Source organism: Cervus canadensis, chromosome 6, assembly GCF_019320065.1.
Source record: "Cervus canadensis isolate Bull #8, Minnesota chromosome 6, ASM1932006v1, whole genome shotgun sequence".
In the NCBI taxonomy this organism is placed as follows: Eukaryota; Metazoa; Chordata; class Mammalia; order Artiodactyla; family Cervidae; genus Cervus; species Cervus canadensis.
This window is the reverse complement of record NC_057391.1, coordinates 30,796,272-30,819,060: the sequence shown is the minus strand read 5'-3', so window position 1 is coordinate 30,819,060 and position 22,789 is coordinate 30,796,272. Positions and strand designations below refer to the sequence as shown.

The 22,789-nt window shown below is 39.5% G+C and overlaps 1 long non-coding RNA gene across 1 annotated transcript in view; it reads left to right on the top strand.

The window, feature by feature from the left end:
• LOC122443357 overlaps positions 1-22,207 on the top strand; it is a 145,861-nt gene extending 123,654 nt beyond the window's left edge. Inside the window, exon 3 of the long non-coding RNA XR_006269992.1 lies at positions 22,097-22,207. This is a non-coding gene — a long non-coding RNA (uncharacterized LOC122443357). The remainder of the gene's footprint in view (positions 1-22,096) is intronic.
• Positions 22,208-22,789: the final 582 nt, after the last annotated feature.

Sequence of the window (22,789 nt, the reverse complement as noted above, 5' to 3'; positions counted from 1 at the left end):
CACACTCGGCAGTTCTAATGGGAAAGGATATGAAATCTAAGGTGTGGCAGGTCTGTTGAGTATCTGCTTTTTGATAATGTGTTGATGGTCAAAAGCTTATTGATCTCCATCAAAGGAAATGACTTAGCAAGCTTCAAGATGCTCTCTATGTTTAATGCTCTTTCACTCTCACTCTGGCATGAACTCAAGAGTAGAGCTTAATAGGGCCATGTGCATCATCACTGTGGTTATTATTTTGAATGCACATTGGAATTTAAGTGACACTAAAAAGGCCCAATTTAGCAGTAGTGTGTTTGAATTCCTTGGAGACTAATTTTCTTGGTGAATATCAGGTAAATTAACTCACTTTTGAGATTCCAATTCCTTTAGAGACTCACATAATTAGCACCCAAATAGCTTGAAATAGTGAATGAATCTACCAATATGCAACCGATTTAACCCATGAATCCTAATCTCCAGTGTCCACAAACACTAACTAAAAAACCAAACAAGGTGCAGACCTGCTTGATCTTGTCCCTGAATGAATATTCCTCCCAAAGGCACCACAGAAGCCAGATAGCTCTTTTCTCTAAGTAGATATTGTAAGAGCAGATATTAACCTCACAGAAGAATTAGCATGTTAGAGATGGAGGGAGCCTTAGAGACTGGACATAGGATGAGGAGACCTGGGGATCAGCAGCGAATCAGGCAGTATTCCCCATTGCTGGTTAGGAGTGCAGCCTGAGTGTCCTAAAACTTCTGAGTCAACTGATTTTTTGACGACACAAAATTTATCTTGTTGGTATATATGTATTTTTTTCCTCATGAAAGAACATTAAAGGATATTTTATCAACTCTCATGCTTCTCTATGGGGAGAGAGGAAAAAGAAAAGGAGAATTCCCAAAGGTTTAGTCTACTGTTTTTTCCATTTGTCAATTTGTGACCTTTATATTTTAAACTATTTTTCATTAATAGGAGTAATTAATATCTTCCCAGCCCCATCACAAAATGAAGCCTCAGAAGCCACATTTATACTATAAAACTCAGCCCCTTTGTATTTCCACTGACTTAATCAGAAAGAGAGAGTTCACCCATGTTGGAGCTAGCTGGTTGTCTCCTAGGATTTGCAGTTGAGCTTTTGGTCAGAATCTGCTGATTGAGAGATGGTCTTTGGTGCATGGAGAAGCAAAGAAAGTGCTTCTGCTGAGAGGTAACATGGAGGCAAAGCCTCAGAAAGGCAGAGATGAGAAACCATGGGGAGAAAGGGAAAAGAGAGGGAAGATGGAGGAGGTGGGGAGGGACTAAGAGGAGGAGGCAGAAATAGAGAGAGAAAAGGGAATCAAATCACTGCCTTAATTCCTGGAAGTTTCCTGGTGTCTGATCCTAGTCCTTATAAAGCCTCTTCTGCCTCCCCTGGGGTCCATAAGACAGTCTTATAATAATTCTCTCTCCCCTTTTAGTGAAACTGGTTCAAATGGGCTTCTGTTATTTGCAGCCAAAGAGATTTGTGTTAAGGTATTTGTTAAATCCCTATTAGACAGCTCAAGGTTACAGTTTTTGAGTGCCAAAATTTCAATGGAATGCCACTCTGAGGCTTTGGTCAATATTTGGGCTTCTAATAAATTACTACAGCTTTTCTTGGTAAAAGGGCATTAGATCTGCCCTCTTGATGTCAGGCTGGAAGTTTTATGATCAGAATCATCAACATTCAGCTTTTCTGTGGTTTATCTCGTGAACAATCTGATTTGGCTTTTAGACTATTACCTTTTCACTCTTAGGATTAGTTGGTCCCATTCTCCATGATCCCAATCAAATTGTGCTAAACCCAAACATCTGTTTAGTAGTGTCTTTTATAGTCCACTTATAGGAGTGGCATTTGCTTTTGTAATAATGGTGTCATTTTGAATTTTTGTGATAGCAAAGATATTTGGAGATTGCTTTAGATGGTGATGGGTAGACCAATACGGAGAGTGGAGTTCAGTATTTTCAGTGGTGTCCAGGGGGTTTCAGAAATGAGTAATTTTGGGGTGTTGTAGGTAAAGTAAAGTGACCATTCAAAATGGGAGCAAAGCATTTTGTGATACTGTGGGCTCTAAAAATATATTTGTGGGTGGATATTTCCTTATTTTATGAGGCTATCCTCATTATATTTTCCATGTTGGTTTTCAAGATTTCCATCAGAAAAACAGAGCTGCCTATTCTAGGTCAGGTAAACCATGTCCTGTCCACAAGGGCAAAATGACAGTTGTTGGTTCCAAGCATTCCATACTTAAAATACCAGTCTGTGGAGAGGAGCTCATGGAAGCTAGCATTCCTCTGGGTTTCAAGAGTCAATACCATTAAAAGTAAAGAGGTGATAGTATGCATAGTTTTCCTCCCTTGCCTTACTTCGGCAGAATTAGCCTAGTAAGTGGAATTTCGAAGCTTGGATGGTAAAGGATCTGCCTGCAATGCAATCCTGGGTTCGATCCCTGGGTTGGGAAGATCCCCTGAAGAAGGGAAAGGCTACCTACTCCAGTATTCTGGTCTAGAGAATTCCATGGACTGTATAGTCCAAGGGGCCGCAAAGAGTCAGACATGACTGAGCGACTAAGCACAGCACACTAATCTCTTGAAAAAGATTTTAGCAAGTCTTTAGTCAAGTTTTGAGTAAGAGAGAAAGCCCAGTGGCTGGGTGAGATATGCACCCGTTGATATGACATATTCGGGAAAAACCCAGGAAGTCTCCCTTATCCCAAAATATCTTCTCTACCAGCAACATAACTGTAGCTTCAGTTAGAGATTCAGTTTTGGTTTAAAGAATTGCTCCATTAACACATAAACAGCCCTGAGAAGTTAACTGTGAAATTATTATCTAGCTAACCCAGTGATTCTCAAAAGAAGTCATTCAAGGACTATGGGGGCTCTTCATCCTCCTTAAAATTCTGATATAGTCCTTCTCGTCTCCCCTTTCCCTTACTGTATCTCATGTCTTAATTCCCAGGTGTTTTCGGGAGTTGAGAAGTACTTGGTATGACTTTGGTATGACTGACTTTCTGGAATCACTTTCTTCAGTTATAGCTACAGAAAACTAGAACATTAGGAGATTAGACATTGGGATAGGGAAAGGAGGAAGAAGGTAAAATTTTGATTTTACCAAAATGAGTAATTCTGCAGAAGGAGTAATTATGAGGAAATAGTTTTGAAGATGCTTTATGGTGGGCAGCCATGGGTGGGTGCTGCAGGCAAGTTCCTGAACCGTCTGATGTCGGTTTTGAGGACTGCAGGAAACAGAACTGGAGGCTCAGATTTCTCTCAGCAGTAGAAGAATGGGAGAGGTTTAGAAAAGGGAAAGCAGTAAGACCTGAAGTTTCGTTTAGGGTAGGTTAACAATTTTGCCTGGCTTTCTTCCTGCCTCTAGGTGACTGGAAAGGACAGCCTATTCGAGTAGTGGCGCAGGTTTGTTCTGCTCTTGAAAATTATGTTCCTTCCTGGATACTAGCAGGGCATGCTGATCTCTATAGAGCGAGCAAGCTGGATCCTCTTCGACAAATGGTTTTGATATTTTTTGATTAATTAATCCAAGGAAACCAAATTGTATTTCTCAGTATCTTCTTCCTGAATTTGGCCACACTGCTGCTGCATCTGAGTATGTGGAAACTTGGACTTTGTACAACGGATTTGAGAGGATCCTGTGATGTAAAGCTCCAGACTGGTCTTGAAAGACTGGTGCTTCAAGGATAGGACCAAGGATGTTCCTATCTTAAACACATGCATTTTCTGGAGCAAGACTTAGAAGACGCTTCAGAAAGCAACGAGCTTGAGAGACTCCAGAGTCAATGAACAAGTGTTTAAATAGTCACTTAATGACTACTAAAATAATGAAAACTAACAACCATTTCTCTACAGTGGTTTTTCATTCCAGTTGATCATTAGAATTGACTGTGAACTCTTAAAAATACAAAAGCATAAAAAGAAGGAATGCTTATGGTAAACAAAGATATGCTGCTGCTGCTAAGATGATGCTTCAGTCGTGTCCAACTCTGTGCAACCCCATAGACGGCAGCCCACCAGGCTCCCCCGTCCCTGGGATTCTCCAGGCAAGAACACTGGAGTGGGTTGCCATTTCCTTCTCCAATGCATGAAAGTGGAAAGTGAAAGTGAAGTCGCTCAGTCGTGTCCGACTCTTTGCGACCCCATAGACTGCAGCCTACCAGGCTCCTCCGTCCATGGGATTTTCCAGGCAAGAGTACTGGAGTGGGTAGCCATTGCCTTCTCCAAACAAAGGTATAAAAGGCCATAAATGTATAAAGTAAATGTTCCCCTCCTCTCACCCATCCCAAGTATCTTGATCCCTAGATATAACAATTGTTTATGGTTCCTTCAGAAATTTTCTATTTATGAACAGAAGAGATAGATAGATAAGTAGATAGATAACTTTTTACTATACAAATGTCATGCCTTTCATAGTATTCTGCACCTTATTTTTCACTTTAGCATTGAGTAAATATAGATCTATTTTATCTTTTTAACATCTTGTAGTCTGATTGAAGAAAGTTCATATGGTTTTGATTATCTTTTCATGCTGGAGTTGTGTGGGAGAGAGAAAATTTTATAAACCACAGATTCCCTAACTTTACTCAAAGTGAAAGTGAAAGTTGCTCAGTCGTGTCCAACTCTCTGCGACCCCATGGACTATACAGTCCATGGAATTCTCCAGGCCAGAATACTGGAGAGGGTAGCCTTTCCCTTCTCTACGGGATCTTCCCAACCCAGGGATCAAACCCAATCTCCTGCATTGTAGGCAGATTCTTTATCAGCTGAGCTGCAAAGGAAGCCTCAGAATGCTGGAGTGGGTAGCTTATCCCTTCACTAGCGGATCTTCTGGACCCAGGAATTGAACCAGGGTCTCCTGCATTGCAGGTGGATTCTTTACCAACTGAGCTATCAGGGAAGTCCAACTTTACCCAAGGGCTCTTTAATAAATTTTATTATTGGAGTATAATCACATTGTAGTATTGTGTTAGTTTTTGCTGTACAACAAATCAGTTATATGTATACATATCTCCCCTCCTTTCTGAGCTCCATCCCCCCCACCACTACCCCTCTAGGTTATTAGAGAGCACCGAGATGAACTCCTTGTGCTATACATAACATCCCACTAACTATCTATTTTACACACGGTAGTATATATATGTCAATGTCAGTCTCCCAATTCGTCCTACCCTCCCCCATCTTGTGTCCACATGTCCATTCTTTACATTTGCATCGCTATTCCTGCTCTGCAAATAGGTTCATCTGTACCCATTTTCTAGATTTCATATATATGCATTAATATGCAATATTTGGTTTAGTTACATTCCACCCAAAGATTCTGATTCAGAAGTTTATCAAGGGAGAAATATTTCGTACAAAATGTACCTTTTTATTTATGCATGTTTCCAGGAAGGCATCATTATGATGCTTTATGAACAGATGAACCTGCACCAGGAAGTTACAGCTACTCATTTTTCCCATGGTGGAACAGAGGGATGCATGCTCTGAATGCAGTCCTTCTTGTATTTTGCTTTTTGTAGAGTTGGTTCCACAAGGGAAGGTTTACTGAATGCTGAGGAAGTGGGTGAGGACTCTTCAAACTTCCTGCTTGTACAAGCTCCCAACCTCCTTCTGTGTCTTTTTGCAGTCCATGGGGTGGTTTCTCCAAGTGACTAGCATTTTACTGCTAGCTTTTTTCATACTTATCCCCCTCTCCTCACTACCAACCTCTTTTTTCTTCTCACTTGAAAAGAGCACTCTTAAGTAGCTGAGCCCTCTAGTCCACCAAGAAATGGACTGAGATAAGCTGTTAGAGACACTGCTTTATAGGCTCTTTCAGTCCAGAGGGATTAAACAGGATGACCTCACTGAAAAAGAAACCACACTTAATAGCTTTAAAGGAGACTGCTCTTAACTGGGTCACCCTGAGACACTGCACATACTCCTTGTTTCAAGTGAATGTGGTGGGTTGACCTGCATGGGTTGTCAGTGAGACAGTTTAAATGCCTTTGTCTTTCAGAGATGAACCAACCCCCTTAAATTATAAACAGAAAGAGGAAATATGTAATAGCTTGTCTGATATTCAGTCCCAAGCTTTGAATCCTATTGCTGGTACATCTGGGGAAACTGTCAATCTCTCTTGACAAGGGAAATGAGAAATTTGTGGAACACAGTTCTTCCAAATAGAGACTCCATCCATTTTTCAATTACATTTATCCTGAAATTAGGGATATCAGCTAATACAGTGTGAAGGAAAAATGTTGTCAGCCATGTCAGTAAAAAAAGGATGTTGTAGCCATCAACCACAGCAGCTACCCAACGGTGCACCCTGAGGGAACAGGATACCGGCCCTAAATAGCTAGGATATATATCAAAGGAGTGATTTCAATCAGCCCAGACTCTTGTATCTTCCCATACGTAGAAAAGCACTAAATTCCTTGAGATATCTGTTTTTCTTTAATCTTTTGATGTTCTAACTACCAAGTCTTTGTTGCAAAACTCCTATATATCCTGCCTCTTCCCTTACCTCTTCTTCCGATCAGTCTCTCAGAGATACTTGAGAGACTGCATCCTGGCTTGAAGTTCTCAGAAAGTCTGCCAAATAAAATATAATTCTAAACTCTTAGGTTGTGCTTTTTTTTTTTTTTTCAGTAGGTAACAGTGTAAAGTAGCAGAGAAGAGCATGTCCTTTAAGTCAGAAATATCAGATCTCCATTCTCAGTCTTACTTTCAGGGTTGTTATGAGGGGTTGAAGAATAACTTATATACAAGAATTTATCATAATACTTGGGCAATAGAAATACTTGCATGCAAGCATGCTAAGTCACTTCAGTCTATGTCTTACTCTTTGTGACCCCCTGAATTGTAGCTTGTCAGGCTCCTCTGTACATAGGATTCTCCAGGCAAGAATAGGTTGTCATGCCCTCCTCCAGGGACTTTTCCCAACCCAGGGATCGAACCCACGTCTCTTATGTTCTTTATCCCTAGTGCCACCTGGGGAACCATTAGCTTTTACCCTGAAATGGAAACTGCTTCTGTTAATAGTCAACATAAAGAACTCTAGTACATGTCCCAAAATATGTGGTCCAAATTTTAACTAAACCAAGACGTCTAGAAGTAGTTTTTCCCTAATCTCTTTGTCTCCAAGAGTGAGTCTAACTTTTGATAGCTTGCTCTCTCTGTTTTCTAAAGAGGAAATAGATTTTGCCAACTTTAGTAAGTCTTCATTATTAATAGTCGTTGCTTGGAGATTTCCCCCCAGCCAAATCACTGACTCAGTACTTCTTGATTTAGAAAAAGGAAGTAACTGAAAGGCACCTGTTAATGAGACTAAAGTAACAACACAGTGTGTATGTGTATATGTGCTTGAGATCTAATCTCATCCTTGACGTGGATATGAAAACCCTCACAGAGAAAGATGAGGCTCACTGTGTTCTAATTTTCCTAAAATGTTTAACTTTTATTTTCTCTTAGCTATGCTTTTTTACTTCTGTCTTTAAGAAGAATCTGGTAAACAAATGGACTTTTACTATAATTAAAAGACTTATTTCCCATACGTTTCTAGATAATCAAAATTATTTACATTAGAATAATCATCAAATTAGTGCTTCCCAGGTGTCACAGTGGTAAAGAATCCACTTGCCTACGCAGGAGACACAGGAGACATGGGTTTGATCCCTGGATTGGGAAGATCTCCTATAGGAGGAAATGGCAACCCATTCTAGTATTCTTGCTTGGAAAAGGCCATGTACGGAGGAGCCTGGTGGGATACAATCCACGGGGTCACAAAGAGTTGGACACAACTAAGCAACTGAGTGCACACACAGTCATCAAATTAGTTTTGATGTGTTTGCAGTGTTTTGCAGTGTTTTATCAAGTTATGAGCTGAAGAGAAGGAAAGAGAGTATTGTAAGGTGAGTACATGGTGTGTTTCACTCCAGCACAGACCTGTTTCTGAACATAGCCTTTTCTAATTCAGAAGCAAGATCTGTATCCATAAAGAAAGGTTTCAAACAAAGCAGTTTGCTTCACTCTTTTATTTATTTATTTAATTGAGCATATAATTACAACACACTTATTAGATGCCTGCTATGTGCCAGACTTTGTGCTAGAAGGTGGGCATGTTTTCTAGGGAAAACCTGACTTAAGGGGGTAGGATAAATTCTACATTAAAGGTAAGAACAGAGAACTGTAGGAATGGAAGAAGTCATGACTATCTGTGGTCAAGGAAGGCTTAACCGGAGGAACTGACTCCATCCCATGTCAAAACAACACAGTTTGTGGTATGAGACCAACCAGTTCCTGTATTCTGATTTCTGACCCAACTTTTGCTTCTGATCATTTCCTTTGGTTGGCCAGTCCACCTGAGGACTGTTCTAGTTATATTCTATTCCTCTGTATACTCCTAGAATCTAGACCAAGATTATCTGCTGGGCACATAATAGGCCCCCAATCAATGTTAGCTGAAATGTCTAAGGCTCATAGCTTCAGTAAACTTCCAATCTCATTCCTTTATGTACAGGCTAGACCTTCCTTTTCATGTCTAATTCCACATTTCTCGATTTTAATATTAATAGTAAATTTTTGTTGGAATTTTTGGCTCTCCACTTCTGGTCAGAGTCCTATACATAATCAATGAATCTTGGGCTCCTGCTGCTCTCCTCCTGGGCTCCTGATAACTGACATACTGCTACAGCCTCTTCATTAAATCTTTGGATTAAATACCTTAAAATGCCAAGTTGGTCCTTGAATATCCTTATAATTTCTAGAGATTCTCAGATTACTTCTAAATAAGATAATCTAGTGATTTACTCCATGGTGATGGTTTAAAGGCAAACTGAATTTTAGGGCTGCAGACTTCTAATCCTATTTCAGGACATTGCCTAGGTGACATTTCAAGGAATACTCAATCTGATCTCATTGCTTTATAAAGCTAATCACCTTTCATTGCTCTAGACCAGAGCATGAATATTCCTTTTGAATCCTAACCTGGCCTAAGAATGAGATTCTCTATTTAATACCGAAGTTGAAGTCATATACCAAGCTAAAAGGAATTAAGTTCCCTAAAGGAGTAAAATGGATCACTGATGTGGCCAGGGCTTAGTGAATGTACTGTACTATTATCACATACTGTTATCATGTACAAGTTATCATGTACTGTACTATTTTATAATCTTCTATCTCCTTTAATCCTGGCTGATTAAGACTAGCAGTTTCCTCAAGAAGTATTTGTTAGAGGACATTTCTCAGTAGGTCCAAAAGTTCAGTATGAAAGCCCTAATATTATAATATTATCCATTTTCCTGAACATTCCATATATTTACCATTCTTTCTCAAGTTTACTTTTCTGCCCACTTTTAGTGGGCATAAGTTCCTTAAGGCAGGGCCTTGGTAACTGTTGTATCCTCAGCCTCAAGAAAAGAACCAGATGTATGTATATGCTCAATAAACACTTGTGGGTTGTATGTCTGACAGCCAAATTGCTGAACTTGGAAATCTCAAATTTTGTTCCTTCAAAGATAACTCATAAATCCTGAATATAGTGATGGTGATGATGATGATAAAGATAGCTATCATTTACTAACTTAAAGTAGTTTACTAATTTATTGCAGCATTAAAAAAGGAATGGCCCCCAATGAGCTGTGAATCTTGGTATCTACAACTTGTACAGTGGACACCTACAATGACTCTGAAGTTGATTATTATTACTTGTTTTGCCCAACAGGACATCAGTAAACATGGTGCAAGAAGAGGCTTGATAAAGCACTTACACATTGAGCCTTACCCTTTTGGAAAACTGCTGCTGGTGAGAAAGCCCAGTCTAATTTCCTTTAGGATGCAATACCATATGGAGGGAGACAGCATTTGCAAAGAGACCATCCCAGACATCCTGTCTTTCCAATTATCCACCCTAAGTCTCTAGACATGTGAGTGAGGCCATCCAAGACCAGTCAGCCCCAGCCAAGATGTCAACTGATCATAAATGCATGAATGAGTCCAGCCATTGCACTATGGAAAGAAAAAAAAATACCCTGATGAGCTCAGTCCAAACTGCCAATCCACAGAATCATGAATAAACCAAGCAACTTTAATCCAGTAAGTCCTAAGAGTGGCTTGCTATACAATAAGTAATTGATATAGTTACTATGAGACACCGAGATGATTAGTGTATTGTCTTACTTCACTCACAGGATAATTCACTGCCTTATTATCATCTCTGCCTTATAGATAAGGAACCTGACATTTAGAGAGGTTAAATGACTTGCCTAAACTGACATAGCTGGTGATGAGGGAGCACAGATGCAAATCCAGGTCAATTTGATTATAGTCTAGTTCTTAACCATTGGCCTGTATTGCTTTGGTGATGACCTTTGTCAAGCTGGCCACATCTAAGATCTATCTCTGCCTGCTTCCTTAAATAGACATATCATCGACTTGACATATTGTGGGGCTTTTGCTTGCTAGAAGAAAAGATTGTAGATCTTTGATACTTGAGATATTTTCATATGTAGAAGAAATTGAGATATAGAGTTTGGACAATTTATCTTACAGATGACACCAGGATATAGCAAAGAGTACAATGAGTTTAGTCTTCTATTATAATTTCACAGTATGTTTTAGTAGCTTTGGAGCCCTGTGAAATACCAAAAGCAAATAGGATATTGTAAAGGAAATGGAATTATGCCAATGTAGGTGACAGATTTAGCAAAATATTAAATATTTCTGTCTTAATGCTTTCGATGTACCTAATATTAGTAACATAAATTGTGATCTAGAAATCATGCAGTCTTCCAACACTTTTTTGCTATCAAAATGTTAGAGGATGTAAAGAAGCTGGAATTGTTCATCTTTCTGAAATGCACTGGAGGAGGTAGGTTGATATTCTATCAGCACAAGAATTTTCATTTTGAAAACCAGGAGGATGCTTCAAGGTCTATGTGGGAGCATTTCCTAGACTTTCTTATCAGGAGGCAAGCAAGTTTTTTCTAAGACTATTACTAACCTTCGAAATAAGAAACTTCATTACCTAAGGGACTTTAGCAAATAAGCATAGTATTTAATTTCAAATTATAGGATCTGTCAGGGGTAAAACCAAAGCCATCGTTCCTAAAATCATGGAGGTAATAGAAATCTTTGTAAAACTATCTCTCAGTAGGGAGCTATAAATCAATAGAAACCATCCAGTGCTTAAAAGCTATTATTTGGGGACTTATCTTAATGTGGGAAAGGCAAGGTTTCTGAAAGCCATTGGGAAAGTCATTGGCAATGATTATTAAGAAGAAATAATCATATATGTACTTATTTCCATCCAATATATTATAAGGCTGTAGGGAATGAGTTTTTCAGTCTTGGAAATGTGACAAGTACTGTTAAAACTGTTTCAGTTTTATAATCTCAGAAAATCTAGGAACTTTAGAATTTATTTCTAAACTAAAGCTTTCTGGTTTTTTCTATAGGTCTCTAGCCATTAAGTTACTCTTTAAGCACTTCTGTTGTTTAGCACCGTTATCACCACTTGATAAGCCAGTCCTTTCCTTTTTTGGAGAGCCTTTTTTTGTTACAAGTCTACTCCATTGAATAAACTCAAAGTTTCGCTTATATTTGCTTTTTTGGAGTGTTTTTCAATAAGCCAATTTTTCTTCCACAAGAGAGTCTTTTTTCTTTATAATTTTTGTCATCAGCCTCTGGATTTAAAGCATGGGGACATAATATTCCAGAAGTAGTGTCAACCATGCTAATAGAAAACAGGCTATGACATGATTATTAACCAACAATGCTGAAATCTCAGTGGCTCGTTCCACATGGCCATTTTGGATTGGCTGGGAGCTCCACGTTGTCACTGTCATCTTTGCCCTGGCAACCAGTCAGATAGGTCAACCACTGCGCACAGGTGGCTGGTCATAGTGGCAGAAGGAAATGAACATCTGACAAAATTCATACTAGATCTTCTGTCTGAGGCTTGCCCTCTTGGCATAAGTAAGGGACATAGGGATGTATTTTTTTTCTGTTTACTTTTTTTTTTTTTCGTTTACCAAAGCAAATCATATGACCAGGACTGAACTCCAAAGGACAGAAAAATGCATTTCTTCCACTTGCCCAGAAAGAGAGACAGAACAAGCAGAGAGAGAGAGAGAGAGAGCGCGAGAGAGCACACTTGTGAATTGCTCTATCACAGAATACAACTAATATTATTAGGAATGTCAGAATATTATGAACACAAAGATTAATTTTTAAAATTTTTAAAATAAGCCAAATTAAAATGTTGGCTTAAAGAGTTCCATTCTTGTGACACATGTTGGCATGAGTTACTGCACCAACATAATTTCCTAGTAGGCTACTAAACAATTGATTATGTAAAACTTAAAAGGTAGAATTTTATATTTATCATTGTTCATTTCACCTTGTTTATTTCAGCATAGTGCTTGTCTCCCTAGTAGGTATCCCTTCCAACTTGCCATCAGTATAACTGCAAGTCTCTGATGCTTTCATTTAAATCAGAATAAAAATATTGAAAAGCACAGCTTTGATTATGGAACCTTGTGATCTGTCATTAGTGATGACAACCTCGGAACAGGTTGACATCAAATGATAAACATTCTCTTGTCATAATTGTTCAGCTGTTTGTGAATGCACATTAAATAAACATTGTCTGGCCAATATTTTCCATCTTAAAGAAAAGACGGTTGTTTCATTTCAATTTGCACATAATGGCACATGATAACATGTAACTTAAGTGGGTTAGTATAAGGTGGGTTTGTTGCTCTTTTACATCCCTTGGAATTTTTTTTTTTTTTTGGTGTAACAACAGATATCATAAATATTTCCAAAAAAATACAAGAAAAAACAACCTACTTAGATGTTCAGTAAAACATGTAATTTGAATCTAGTAAGAAAGGATCTTTCATAAGAAGGCAGATTTTCAGGGAAAATATCCTAAGAAAAGCAAAGATTCATGTGCCCTTTTGCCAAGCCTGGTGAGAAGTAGATCTGACATACTCCACCTTGCAGTTTGGGTGTCAGGGAATCAGTAGCACCTTAAAAATAACCACAACAGGATAAAGGATGGGAGGAAAAAATAAACACTGTTAACAAAATAGTTTATTAAGGAAGGAAGTAAAATGAAGCACACTGAAAGCGTCATGTGCAGAATAAATATAGAAATGCACATTTTCAGAGACACACTGGGAAAAAACCAAACCCAAATATACTGAAAGGAATCCAAGGATAGAAATAATAGCTAAGTGGGCTGAGATATTATCTATTGTTCAGAGGGAAAAACCTCATACAGAAGGGTAAACGTTGAAAATAGAACTGAACACAGAGTGGGAAGAAACCACTTTGACCAAAACATGTATATAAAGTAGTGGATCAGGCTCTTCAAATTCTAGAGTGGTATGGGAAGGCTAACCATGCTTTTTAAGGGTTTGGAGGAGTTTGGGGAGTGTATTAGAAAAGTAGTTACCAGTTTTTACTACAGCTGACATGAATAGACAATTAAAAAGTTTAAGAAAGAACTGTTTATTGGGCTAAATTTTACATTGTTCTCCTTTTAGGGAAAGGTACAGATACTCTTTGAGCCAAGGGCTTAAAATATTGTATAACTGTTTATGTAATATTTGAAATAGACATAAGCCTTCACACTCCTTTAGACCAGGGTTAGCAAATCTTTTCTGCAAAGGACCAGACAGTAAATATTTTGACTTTTTGAAGCATATGGTCTCTTTTGTAACTACTTAACTCATCATAGCACAAAAGCAGCCAGAGATAGTACCTAAATGAATGTGTGTGGCTGAGTTCCAATAAAACTTTATTTACAAAAGCAGGTGGGAAGCTGGATTTGGCCCAGGGACTTCAGGGTACTGATCCCTGCTCTAGACCAGAAGTTACTTCCAGATGGTAAAATAACTGATTCCTGCCTTCTGTTCTGTTCATTCAAAATAAATAGTCCTTACTGTCAATCCTGCTGACTTTGTAATGTTGATTTGTCCTCAATAGAACAGGTGAGCTGAGCACTTTCATAGAGTAAAACACCTTTTCTGAGCTGCTGCTGCTGCTGCTAAGTCGCTTCAGTCGTGTCCGACTCTGTGTGACCCCATAGACGGCAGCCCACCAGGCTCTCCCATCCCTGGGATTCTGCAGGCAGGATCACTGGTGTGGTTGCCATTTCCTTCTCCAATGCATGAAAGTGAAAACTGAAAGTGAAGTTGCTCAGTCGTGTCCAACTCTTCGCAACCCCATGGACTGCAGCCCACCAGGCTCCTCCATCCATGGGATTTTCCAGGCAAGAGTACTGGAGTAGGGTGTTTTCTGAGCTATGTGGGTTTTTTTTTCCTTAGAGAGGGCTTCCATGTTCTAGAGATGTGAATTAACACTTAAATATTGGAAGTTTAAAAACTCCACCTTATTTGTACTTCAATAAAAACTACTATAATTAGAGTTCCCAGGCTCCAAGTCTACTAGAGTTTAACTCAGGGAAACCCAAGTCTCAATATCATTTCAACTCGAAATTCAGGCAACAAAGTGCAGCCCTAACCTAGCGATTCCTGTTAATCCAGTGGCACCAAAAGGACCCCAGGGTGCGGTTTCTTTCCTTGGTGAGTTTACAAAACTACCAATGGGTGGTTACCTTTCGGTTTCTCAGAATACCTTTGGAGTAGAATTCTGAGATAAGCAGAACCAAATGGGACTGAGTTACTGTTCATATTTTTACTCAGTGTCAGGGGCTTAAAGATGTCACTATCTTGACAGATAAACTTCTCATCATTCCTTCCTTTGGATTATAATATGCCTGGATTGACCAGTAGGAACAACCATTCAATCTTTTCAAATTTTGTTTTTATCTCTTGAAAAGTCCTTGTTCATCAAGCTATTCAAAAGTAATGCTTTTGTTGCCATGACACTTAGCAAAGTAGATGTGGCCCTACTAGCTCCTTTCTTTTTCCTTTTTCTGAAAAGGAGGTCTTCTTATTCTTTTGCCCACCTTTTTAAAAAAAACAAAACCCAGGCTCTAGATGAAAGAATAATTGGAAAGCACAATCAATCTGTGTTTTGTCTTTGAATCCTATGTGGTATCTAGTGCAGTGCCTTGTACGAAATAGATGTTTAGTAAATGTTTCTTAGAAGCCTCCTAGAAGCCTTATGTATTCAACTTCACGAAATATCGTTTATTTGGTAGTGATCAGTCACTTAGCATTCTGCAGTGTACTCATAATTCTATATTTATTTCCCAGTGGGAATCCTGATACCTGCCTAAATGGTTCTCACTGCATTTGATAGATGGCATTTGATACTTATTGGTATATGAAGAGCTCTTTTTTTTAAGTTTGTTCTAGATAATGGTCTCTTAAAACTTCTTTTAATCCTTAAATAACAACATAATGTGTTCTTCTGAAAATATACCTGGAGACCTTAACAATCCAAAAAATAAACAAACTCTTGCAAAGTTCGAGAACTGAAAGAGAAAAAGGTCAAGAAGTGAACTTTTGTAAATATCTGAAATTTGATGAATAGAGAAATATCTCCATTTTCTTTCTTACAACTAATTTATGGTATAAATAAAGACACATTGGTATTTTCAGTGGCTCTGCTTCCGCATCAGACTTCCTGGCCCCTTGGTTTATCCATGCTAGTTTGGGTGCTGGTTTTGAGTGAAAGTGAAATAACAAATACCTTACATGTTAGCACTAAAGGGTTATCTACTGCTCACAGCAACAAGAAGTGATGGTTTTTAGACTACCACTATCTCTAAATGATGGAGATTTGCTATTCAAGTTTCTTAGATCCTGTATCCTATAATTTCCTTTGCCCACTAGAATTCAGTAGAAAGTTTCATATTTGAAAAGAAAAATTGAAAAATTCCTTGCAAAGGATTGTTTCATTTCATTATTGTCTTTTCTACTCAAAGATCTATGTTTAGAAAATTAGCATGGGTGAGATTAACTGAAGAAAAAGACAGGTAGCTACTTAATATAAAAAGTATTATTTCTATCAACTAATTTTTTTCATTCTTTTATATTACTCATGTTTGGTCACCAGGTATATAGCTATAATAAACCAATGGGTTTTAAAAGAATAAATAAAGTGGGTTAAAAGGAAATGTAACTCAAAACTAAAACACTTCAAAAAGAAAAGAAAAATGTAATATTCCCTAAGATAACTGTTTTCCTTTTTTCTTCTTCTAACGTACGATCAATGGTTTCTCTCAACACAGTGATTTTGCAGTGCATCTTTGTTTCTTGGCCCCTGAAACGTTGAGGTCATGTTTAGGCAAGATCTGGAGGTAGGAAGAGAAGGCAAAGGGAAGTATCAGATAACTGTAAGTCTGATGCCTTTTAGAGTAGACAAAATCTATAAACTGTAAAAGATCATCATTATTTAAAAATTGCTGGATTTACATAAGATAGAATCTTAGGTCTAATGTCCTGCTGAAAACAGGCAAGGAGAAGAGCTAGAAAATAGGAGCTCTTTAAACAGGGAGGAATGTTTGACAACTTGTTGTTGATGTGGTAAAAATTCCAAGAGGAAGAGATAGTAGTAGTGAAATATGTACCAAATGCCTTCACCTCCCATCTCCCCTGCCTATCTTGTATCTTCAATTTCTTCCTCTACATGGAATTCTTCCTTTCAATCTATAAACATGTTTAGGCCTCTCCCGTCTGGGAAATTACACTCCCTTGATCTTGAATTCCAATTTAAGCTACTATCCTGTTTTTCTCTTTTCCTGTTGGCTAAGCTTCTGGAGAGACAAGGCTTTATTCAGTCCATACCATCTTAGATCTGCACTTCATTCCTACCTCTATCTCTCATTCCTTAGCCTGGGAATTTTTTCTGCAATTCCCAAATCTAGTGCATCTTTCAGGTGCCTTTTCTGTTAATTAACACAGAGGCATGTGTTGCCTCTTATATTAAATCTATCCTACTTCCAGACTGATGAGTTATTTCCATGTCTCTTTCCATAGAATGTATGTCCCCAGAGGGCCAAAACATTTAAGTTGAAATCTTAAGATGATCTCAGTGCCTGACCCACAGAGGTGTTTAAGAAATGTTTACTAAATAAATAGATTTTCCCTACTGGACTGCAAATGATTTTCAGGAATGTGGGAGTAGCAGGGCATTCATACAGACTTGTATTGTTGGTTTGTTTAAATGATGTGGCCTGTCTTCCCACATGGTTTGGGTTTGAGGGGCTCATTTCCTGTTTCTTTTAAATGGTTTCTTGCTCTGAAGGCCCCCTGCAAGTTCAGCCCCCCTCTCTCTGAAGTCTCAGGCCTTCAGAAGGCCTCCCAGTCAGGTCTGGTGGTGATCCACATTGCATTGTTTGCTTAGCCACCCGGGTATTTCCCCCCCTTCGAGGGGGAGGAAGCAGCTACAAGAAAACCCTGGGGAACCCAAATGCGGCCTCCATATCCAGGCAACTGGGGCTGGTTCCAGTGCAACAATGGCTGGGAATTCTAAAAGAGCAGCTGCTGCACAGCTTTCCTAGCTAGCATTCCCATCAGATGTGTCCCTTGCTCTACTTATGTTTTTAAAATTATTATAAATCAATACAACCGTCATCTAAAATTCTGGAAGATTAAAGGAAAAAAATAATTCCTAATGTCTTATATGAAAACTTATGTATAAATGGTCCTCAATAATTCTTTTCACAATCATTAAAAAAAGTACAGTTGTAATCAGAGTGCCTGCTTTTTTCACTTCGTGACTCATAAGCATTCTCTGTTCAACATGATCCTATAAATCATTAGACCAGGCCACTTTATACAGTACCATGAAGAATCTGGTCCCATTGTCATCCCTGAGGCTTGTGGGCCAGGAAGTTCCCATGATGCAGTAGGTAATGACACAGCTTCCTACAGCAACTGTTTTCTATGTTCTGTGTTTCTACCAGTAAAGGTAAAGGCTGTCACATGGATCAGACTGGGCTTCCCAGGTGACTCAGTGGTAAAGAATCTGCCAAAGCAGGAGACACAGATTCAAAGCCAGAGACACCAGGTCGGGAAGATCCCCTGGAGGAGGAAATGGCAGCCCACTCCAGTATTCTTGCACGAAAAATTCCATAGACAGAGGAGCATGGAGGTGCAAAGAGATGGACACAACTGAGCGGCAGTGCACACACTTGGGTCTGATTGCTTTCCTGCAGCAAAATGTGCATGGTGGTGGTGGTTTAGTCTCTAAATCATGTCCGACTCTTGTGACCCCATGGACTGTAGCCCTCCAGGCTCCTCTGTCCAAATTTGCATACTTTTACCTAGTTATTCCAGCCTCAAGAGAATTATATATGCAGACAAAATTTTATGTATCATAATACTCATAAATTTTAGTGTTACTTTTTATATTTATAACATTAAAAATCAATAACAATCTAAAATGCCCAACAGTAAAGGAATGGCCAAATAAGAATATAACAGGATGATCTGAAACTGAATACATGGGTAATACATGGGTATATGGGTATATATACACGAATATATGGGTATATATACATGAATATATGGGTAATACATGCATGTGCAGACACTCAGTCGTGTCTGACTCTTGCAACCCCATAGACTGTAGCCCGCCAGGGTCCTCTGTTCATGGAATTTTTCAGGCAAGAATACTGGAGTGGGCTGCCATTTCCTCCTCCAGGGGATCTTCCCAATCCAGGGATTGAATCTGTGTCTCCTGCTTTGGCAGGCGGATTCTTTACCACTAAACCACTGGGAAGCCTGACTGACTATATGCAGAAGGCAAAAAAGAGAGAAGTAGATGAACATTTCTGTGTAGGTCAGTCAATCAGCAAGGCATGTGTTAAATGAACTCCAGATGAGGCTTGAATTGTTCAGAAAACAAAGGCAAGTTCATTTGAAATGACTAGGGGAAATGTTGAGGCAAAGTTAAGAATCATTTCCACAAGACACAGCTGGGCCAGTAGGAGAGAAAATATCATTGGTGCTCCCTGTCACTGCAACAGCTTTCCTAGACACTCTCCTAGTTTTGTGGTTGAAACTTGTGTTTGCCCTTATTTGCATGTTTTCCGCTTCCTCCCACGATGAACTCCAAGTTGGGTAGGCCAAAGTAAGGCAATTTAAGTGTGTGTGTGTGTGTTTCTTTTATGGAGCTCCTAAGAAGTAGAACACCTCTATACCTTGGTGCAGCCAGAAGCTACTGTTGAATCTTATCAAAACATGACTCCTGAGATTACAGAGCCTTCTGCATTAAAGCAGCTTCAAAGCCTCTTTAATACAGAGACTCTCAGTCATAAAAAAGAATGAATATTGGCATTTGCAGTGACATGGATGGACCTAGAGATTGTCATACTGAGTGAAGTCAGTCAGAAAGAGAAAGACAAGCATCATGTGACATTGATTATACAGGGAATCTAAAAAAATGTTATAAATGAACTTATTTACAAAACAGAAATAGAGTCACAGATAGTTTATGGTTACCAAGGATGAAAGGGAGGGGGAGAGATAAATCAGGAGACTGGGATTGACATATACACACTATATACAAAATAAAATATACAACTAATATGAACCTACTATATGGCACAGGGAATTCTGCTCAATACTCTGTAATGACCTATATGAGAAAACAATCTATGTATAACTTACCTGTATGAGAAAAGAATCTATGTATATTCTATGTATATGTGTAATCTATGTATATGTATAACAAAGAATCTATGTATATGTATAATTATAAACTATGTATATGGATATATGTAGTGTATGACTGATTCATTTTGCTATAAGTAGAAACTAAACCAACATTGTAAATCAACTGTACACCAATCAAAATTATTTTTTTTAAAAAGCAGAGACTACCTATACATTTGGAAATTGCGAAAAAGAACTAGTATTTGATATCCTAAGGAAGAAGAATGGGCTTCCCTTGTGGCTCAGTGGTAAAGAATCTGCCTGCCAATGCAGGAGACACAGGTTCTGTCCCTGGGTCAGGAAGATCCCCTGGAGAAGGACATGGTAACCCACTCCAGTATTCTTTCCTGGGAAAGCCCATGGACAGAGAGACCTGGTGGGCTACAATTCATGGGGTCACAAACTCACAACTAAACAAGAAAGAAGAATTGTTGTTTATTGAGTGTGATGAAGTCATTAATTCTGGTCACCATGTAGTTTCAGTCCCTCTCCTCCCCTATTCTAGACACATGGTAGGGTTGTACTTCCTGGCCTTTTAGTAGGTGGGTTGTGAGATGGGAGGGAGTGTATTAGTTCTGGCTGATGAGTTACGAGAGAAAGTGATGCGTGTTACTTCCAGACTGAGCATTTTCTTACCAGAATAATTACTTTCCAATGCTCTCTTGTCCCTGTACCATGACAACTAGCAAGGTTTGTTTGAGATGGCAGATACTTCACCAGTAAGAGAAATGGAACAGAGTTTCCAGCTAACTTGGGATGGACATACAGAGTGGGTGAGAAATAAATCTATGCTGTTAGAATACACATTTTTTAAACCACAGCATACTCTAGTCTACAGGGATTCATACAAATGCTGAATGTAGGAAGAAGTCTATTGTGAACATTTACATGGAAAATCTCATTTAATCCTCAGAACAGCCCAATGAGATAGCTATTCTTATTTTCTCAATTGATAGATGAGGAAACTGAGGTTTATGGTATAATAAATTTTCCAAAGTCTCATCTCTTGGAAATAGCAGATCTGGATTTGAATCCAAGTTTTGTTTGACTGGGCACACTGCGACACTCTTGTAAGTTTACAGAATATTGCTTAAAAGATAAAATCACAAGCCTGCTCAGAATAAGTAGTGACAATTAACTTCCACTATTTTGTATTCTGAAAGGGTAGTTTCAGTGTTACATTAGGAAATCCTCAAATGGTTTCTTTCCAGGTGGGACCGGATGAAGCAGCTTCTTCCTCCCATAGCCTTCAGGCCTATAGCGTGACCTCTTTCAGAAGCACAAAGACCTATGTCTGGTTAGAGTTTCCGAGGCTCCCAACTCCAGATCTCTGTACCCAGGGTGTATTCTTGCATATTTGTGCATAAAGTTTAAGTAAAGCCTGGTGTGCTAGAGATCAGGCTCAGGTAACAGACTGCCCTGCTTGGACACTTAACATCCTTGAGATCTTGTTAATCTCTCTCAGCCTTGATTTCTTTTTCTGTAAAATTCAAGTATGGTTAATAGCAAACCTCAGAGGTTACTGTGAGGATCCAATGAGGTAATGTGTGTCAAGGGCTTAGAACAGTGCCTTGGACATCACAAGCATACACCTGCGTGCTCTCTCTCATATTCTGATTCATTTGTACCTTCACAAACAACCACTGCAACCACCTATCACCATTTGAACATCCTGAAGGTTTTTTTCCAGCAAGAGGAAAAGAGTCTTAAAGTGGTGAGTAACAAGTTTTTATTTTGTTGTGTTTTTTAACCACATCAAGGATGCAATATTTTGCTTTAAGGAGGGAGGTCAGCAGTATTCAAAATGCAGGAAGCAAAAAAACACAGGGAGCGTTCTTTCTGAAAACACTTGGAAGATTCTCTTCTAAACCTCATTTCAATCCCAGGTTCTCACCTTTCCTCCACCAACACAAGGGGAGGCCTTTTCTGATGCAGAGGGAAAAGAAGACATCAAATACATCTTTTTAAACAATAATTTTTCTTGGAAATTTTCTTGTTGAAAATTAGTTTTGGGGTTATTTTCCAGGTTTGGTTGAGGGTAATTTTTACTAAGATGAACCAGCTTCCTTTTGAGTGTGGGCATGTCATTTCCCCTCCCAGATCTTATCTCTTATCTGTGAAATGAATGGACTACAGTTGATAAGTCTTCCTATATCTGGTGTTCTTTGATTTTGCCATCCCGTTTCATCTACTCCATAGGAATGTGGATCTGGAACTTTGTGCTTTAGATTGTGGACTAGGAATCCAGCCCCAGCTTCCCCACCCCCCTTCCTCACCACACCCCTCCAACTGCCTGGGAATTAAGGAAAAAGAGGCTTGTAACTCTTTTATTTGACGTTAGAGCTCTCCGTGGCATTAACCTATTGCTGGTCTAATGTGTGGGACAGAGGAAATGTGCTTCACAGCTGTAAACAGGGGTAGTGAACAAGTGCGTTTTCTTTTCTGTTTTCCTTTTTTCCAGGGGTGAGACGGGGGAGGAAAAACAGTGGTCTTTGTTGTGAAGCCATAGTTCCAAACTTCAGCCTAGAGGAATGTTTAAGTTCTGAAAAAAAGTTAACGGAGAAGGCCTGCAATGATGTACTTCTAGTCACAACAAGAGGGTAAGAACGTTCCAGGCGCTGGATTGAAGAGACACAAAAGTCAGGAAGTGACCCTTTCGTCGGGATTTCAGAGGCCGCGGACGAGAAACAAAGTCCTCTCACAACTCGGGGAACTTTGGGCCGTACCATCCCGAGGGGCAGGGGTGGCGGAGCCGGGGGTGGAGGGTGGGGGCGGGGAGGGCCGTGGAAACTGACAGCTCGGTTCTGAACGACTCGTGAGTAAACTGAGAATTTCCACGCTGAAAAGACTCAGTGTCCGCAGATCTCCCGCCCTGAAGTGGAAACGGGGTTCGGCAGATCCTCACTGCAGAGTCTGCCGAAATAGAAGCCGGGGTGGCCCTGGCGAGAGCCGGCCTCCTGAATCCGGGCCTGTGCGCGCCCAACCGGGCCGCGCGCCCGGGTCTCTGGATGGCGTGCCGGCGCAGCCCATCTGCGGCCGCGCGGCCGGGAGGAAGCCGGCCCTGGCGATGAATGGGGCTTTGTTCGCGGGCAGCCGAGGCTGCCCTCGGCAGGCCCAGATCGCACAACGGAGGCTGTATGCGAACGGAATGGAA